This window comes from Ceratina calcarata, unplaced genomic scaffold (assembly GCF_001652005.2).
Source record: "Ceratina calcarata isolate Rehan_Ccalc_2016 unplaced genomic scaffold, ASM165200v1 scaffold405.2, whole genome shotgun sequence".
In the NCBI taxonomy this organism is placed as follows: domain Eukaryota; kingdom Metazoa; phylum Arthropoda; class Insecta; order Hymenoptera; family Apidae; genus Ceratina; species Ceratina calcarata.
The window spans coordinates 483,510-489,325 of record NW_017163970.1 but is presented as its reverse complement, the minus strand read 5'-3'; the positions used below and the strand labels follow the sequence as shown (position 1 = coordinate 489,325).

Sequence of the window (5,816 nt, the reverse complement as noted above, 5' to 3'; positions counted from 1 at the left end):
TAATAATATAGTCATGTTTAATAGTGTTCGAATTTAATCAGGTAGTCAACTGTCTTATGAAATGCCTTTTTGCAACGAGAAGTTAAAGCGAAAGTTCGGAACGTAATTTGATGTCATGAATATTTTGTATCACGAGGCCGTTGAGCAGGAAGATTCTTAAGTCTAGTTCACTGAACGTGCTCGACGGTGCATTACAGCATATACGTTGGATCCGTTGCGATGTAAATGTTTGTACGTAATACACAGCCAAGCGAACGATTCGATGCATGTCAAGAGAACATCAGGAAATATCTCGATGCCCGTGCGTTTATTCAAGTAGAAACAAAACCTATTGCTACTTCACGTTCTTTTATTTCCCAATTCAAGTAGACGTATTTCTTATGCTAAAGATTTTTTTATTTCTCGTACGATATTAATAGCGAGTAAAGTATTTTCAAAGGGATATCTAAAGTTGTTCTATCATTGAAAAACGTATGAAGCTACGTTCTAATTTGATTTTTGTTCAGAACTAAAAGCGGTACTGAAAAGAAGAAAGAACTTGTTCCCTTTCACGCCTATTGCTGCAGAAACTTTCATGAAAAACGTCCGCCACGCGAGGCATGAACCCTTGGCCTCGGCCCTTCACGGTTAGCACGTACGTACGTGTACGTGGCAGTCGGATCCTTACATGCAAAATCGTTGGTGGTGATCAATGAGTGGCGCGCACTACCACCACCACCATCGTCAGAAGATTGAGGCTGATGGGCAGAATAGGCGGCGATGCTTGGCCACGGCATTCAACGAGGCTAACTCTATCCGGGCAAATTACATTTCTATCCTAGTACGTGATAGGTGCAGCAAACATGCCTGTCAACGTCCGACCGAGTTTCACCCTGATTAGTTACACTCGACGCGGATTATATTTCCAAAGGCAATTAATTAAGCAACTTCCTCGGGGCTCGCGGCCGGATGTCACGATACCGTGTGTCGAAGGGGTGGACAGCGGCCGATGGAAGTGGGCGGACGAGAAAAGAAAACCACGATCGAGGCGGTCACCGGTCGCCTTAATGGAAAACTGTCACCGAAAACGTTGGGATAAAGCCGTTACGTCTGACCAATCGCACGGTTGCTCCACTTTCCATCAACTTATTGTGCAACGACTTTCGCCTTCCGATGTTTTACACATCATTTTTATAACGTCGTGAAAATTTACTGATCAAGTCTGAAACGTCTGCGATGGAAGTGAAACAAGCATCTGATCAATTTACATTTATACTACTTTTTTTATTATAATGTACGTGTGTATAATAATATTTTTATTTTGAATCTGTTTCATTTTTACGATAATCGATGATCATTTCATGCCTTCACATTACAATTGCATATCTAAATATTGACACCAGCAAATTCAGATGTAATGTCCGCCCAATTGTACAGCTGTACTACTGGGACTGAACCTACACACTCGATTTTCCCCATTTCAATTCTCTTCTCATACATTTTGCGTTCTATTATGCATTCTTATTTAAGGAGTTCACGTTTTCAAGAGAAGTTCCAGGAAATTTCTCGCTACAAGAGGTACTTTAAATGTGTAATCATAGATTCGTCAAGTTCCCCCGCGAGCTCTTTCATATCGGAGTTCCCAAGTACACAAAACGAATAGGATTTGCAACGCAACGTTTACGTAATTTAGAACACACATATATCAATGGCGCCGTGACGCAGTTATATCTGACCAAGCGATGGTTTTTAACCTAAAGCTACGTACACCAACCGTACCAGTCATAAGTTTCAGCCAGTTATACGAATGGGTCCGCGCAGTTCCAACCCGGTTACGGATATGATGACGAGTAAATAACGGAAGAATGGATGTCGCCCGTGATAAACTTGACCCGGCTGACCAGCGGTGAACTGGTGAACCGAGCGAGCTATATACGAGCTGTCAGCTCGCGTTACGCGTTTACATCGATGCGTTTGCCCCGGTGGAAATATTTCACGATAACCCGGATCGGGAAAACGGGGGTGGCGGGGGCATGGTATCATTTAATTTCCCGCGAGATGCGCAAACATTTTGTTCCGTTTGCCGCGCGTTAATTACGAACGCGTCAGGGTCCACCGACACACCATTACACGTATATGAACGATACGCGGTTTAGAACAGATTCAATTTTCTAACTAATCACGCGGTTAATATACTGAAAAGTGTTTTGGTAAACACTTTTACGCGAAACATTTGATGGGACATCTATGCTTGAAGAATAGCAACTTCATCAATTATAAAGGATATAAAGAAAACAAATACTCACCCAATCACGTTTCTCTCACGGGGACGGTCGTTGAGGCGTTTTGTTGTTATCCTAGCGCCTCGTCACACATCCAATCGACTCAGGATCGTTCGAACTTTCATCGTCGTGGTACCGTCAATGATCTCCTTCACTGAGTCCTTCTGCATATTCTCTCTTTTTTTCAATGATAAACTTCGCGGAACTTCCTCACGCGATTTAAACGTCCACCGTCCACCGGCACGAGGTCACACGTGATCGACGGCGATCCCGGGTCACGTCCAGCGACGAGGTGTACGCGTCGCGACGCAGCCACGCCGAGCTGACCCGCTGCATGGGGCGGGAAGGGCGCGCGACCGATGTTTCACGAGGGTGTCCGGGTGCAGGCGAAACGAAATCGAAAGCACAGGGAAGGGAGCGACGTTACGCACGCGGTGGCCAGTCGCAGACTGAACTCGCGATCCGCGAGTAGCATCGATTTCGATGGAGGGGGAAGGGACCACGGGGGTAGGGAGAGGGACGGGGAGAGAGTCGGTGAGGGCGTCGCGGAGCACACGGGGCAGAAGAGCCGAGGGGTAGACGAGGTGGAGCACACGACGAGAGGAGCAGTCAACCTAAACGCGTGTCTAACGGCCTCGCTGGACGAGAGCTTATTTTGCTCGTGAGAGCTGCTCTCCTTTCCAGAATGCGCGCGAGAGGGAGACGAACTGGTAGGCGCGAGAGTCGTACTACGAATGGCTGGATCACGTACAGACCCTTCGCACGGTATATGTCACTTACTTCCATCTTCGCCCACCCCCTGAGTCAGCTTCTTCGACACGCAACCTGTTTAAACGTAAAGACGTTTGCAATTAAATGTTTCCATGCAGCCTTTTATTTCCAATGTAAAAATTTCGTGACCTTAATAATAAAAAGTAAAAGTATATTAACCAGTTAACTGTGTCGATCATTTTGCAAAGTGCGCCCCAGTGTGTGTCGCGATAATCAAGCGATGACGGATATAGTCGTCAAACACAGAGTAAGTGGCGCTGTTGAAATATTGGGTCAAAAAGACGACTTTATTTTAGAAAACGAATGAATTTATTCACGGATATAGCCGTCATAACACAAAATTCTGCCATTCTTCTATGACGGATATAGTCGTCAAACACAGAGTAAGTGGCGCTGTTGAAATATTGGGTCAAAAAGACGACTTTATTTTAGAAAACGAATGAATTTATTCACGGATATAGCCGTCATAACACAAAATTCTGCCATTCTTCTATGACGGATATAGTCGTCAAACACAGAGTAAGTGGCGCTGTTGAAATATTGGGTCAAAAAGACGACTTTATTTTAGAAAACGAATGAATTTATTCACGGATATAGCCGTCATAACACAAAATTCTGCCATTCTTCTATGACGGATATAGTCGTCAAACACACTTAACTGGTTAATAACAAATTAATAATGCAATGTTAATAATAAATTAACAAGTTAATAATGTTCTTCAATGAATATGTGCATATAATTAATCAAGCATTATGTATCATGATTTATTTAGGCAAATTCAATACTTCTACATTTGTCTCAATTACTTTCTTGTCCGAATGATTTAGTAATGACAAAAATTTCTACAACCGATCACGAGCGAGGTGGACCATTTCTGGCGATCGGGACGGGCCGGCTTTATAGCTGATGGCCTGATTATTTTGTTTTATGCTTGAACGTTTTCGGGACGTTTGATTGGCGTGCTGTGCGGACTAATGGGACCGGATCAATTACGATGACTGAAATAAACGACGGAATAGTTTTATTATCGATATGGCGAATTAACGTTGAGATCGTTAAATACGTTTTATTTATACGATCGTAGAATTTATTCTTACTGCGACATGATCGAGTCAGGAGATTAAATCGAATCCTTCTCTTTCAATGATATTTTTATTTTTACCGGCAGTAGTGAAAAGTGCCTGCTTTTATGTCTCCTCCAGTGGCTTATTGACAATTTTCAAATAGTTAGCGACAGGATAAAATCCCAAAGGACGTCCGCACATTCTTGACAGTAAAGGCTGAACCATGTACAACAATTTTATTACTCGTTTCAATTCTTACATATTTCTAATTAAACGAAGTTTAGAATTTACTTGCCATTTCTCTCGACGTTCGACAAATTATTTTTATTCTCAAGATTAGATAGCAGAATACTTTTATGATTCGTTTCAGCCGCCTTCTTTGCTCGTTAATTAAATGAAGATTATAATCTATCCGTCGTGTATAATTTTCATCGACATTGTTTTCGTACTTTAATTTCGCGTGTCCTCGACGAAATCGTGGATTGATCGAGCCGGAGCACGCGTACCGTTTGAATGGTTCGCTAATGCTAGGGTTCGTCGGTCGGCAATTGTGGATCAGCGCACGTCGCCGACGATAATCGTCGATCAAGGATGGATTCAGCGTCACGCGTGGCCGACAAAGGCAAACAGCGGTTGTCCGTGATTCGTCAACCCGTTTGCCAACGTTATTACACGATCCCAGCGCGGAACCAGCTGATCATCTTGCGGATTCATCTCATTTACGAAACCGTCGTCGCATTTATTTATCGAAGATTTAATCACGAATCGTTCCCGTTAATTGTATTTAGTCTCGCGACTTTGTGCGAGCGAATCGATCAGCCCGCGTCGTTTTGTCAGTTAAAAGGAAACGAACGATGGCAGATTGTTTGCGATACAATTCCATCCGGCTGGTAGACGTCGATAGATGCATATCGACGCGAGACAATTTTGCAATTTCCCGCCAAACGTCGTTCGTTTGCTCTGCGACGTACCGATTGTAATGGAAATAGTGAGGCGACCGTATTTCAAGTATAATTGCTAGCTTCTCCTCGGAAATTTCTTCTCCATCGTTTCTCGTTACCATTTAGCTAAGAAAACAAGATCGATCGGTCTCCGATGGACCTCCTCCTCCTCCTCCTCCTCCTCGGGAAAGGTAGCTAAGTCCACTCGAACGGGTAGTAAGATATTCGTTTAAATTCTATTCGTTCAAAGATGTACACCTAATTGGTGATTCTTAAGTTATTTCGGTGCTTGGTAACGGAGAATTCATGGACGAGTCAAATATCCCAATTAGAGCATCTGTCGAGCAAACGAATCGAAACTCGAGCCGCAATACGATCGAGAAATTCGACTCTCCCTTACATTAACCATGTTACACTATCCGCCTTGAATCTATTTCTTAGGTGGTCAATTGCTTCTGTTTTCCTTTACTGATTTAATGGAAACTTTCAAACACAAAATTATTGCTACGTTTATTATATAACACGACGTATTTATCTTTTTATACAAAATATAAAAATTTGCTTATTATAATTTGTAACCCTTTCAGCATTTGATTGTTGAAACAGTTGTCCTAAAAACAACATAGTCCGATATCTTCGCTTCGCAATATGTTTACGGCTCCGTGTAGTTTCTGACAATCCAGCATTGCGTCAGCAACCCGCGAATAAACAGACAACAACTGTGGAACAACGTCGCGGCGCGATTCCCGAAAGTGCTTTCATTAAGTCGCTTGAACAA

General features: G+C 43.0%; 1 protein-coding gene across 2 annotated transcripts in view; it reads right to left on the bottom strand.

Annotated features, from left to right (window-relative positions):
- LOC108626507 (discoidin domain-containing receptor 2) overlaps positions 1–2,722 on the bottom strand; it is a 105,310-nt gene extending 102,588 nt beyond the window's left edge. For both annotated transcript variants that reach the window (XM_018027214.2, XM_018027215.2), the window contains exon 1: positions 2,286–2,722. The gene's annotated coding sequence lies outside the window, so the exon portion shown is untranslated. The remainder of the gene's footprint in view (positions 1–2,285) is intronic.
- Positions 2,723–5,816: the final 3,094 nt, after the last annotated feature.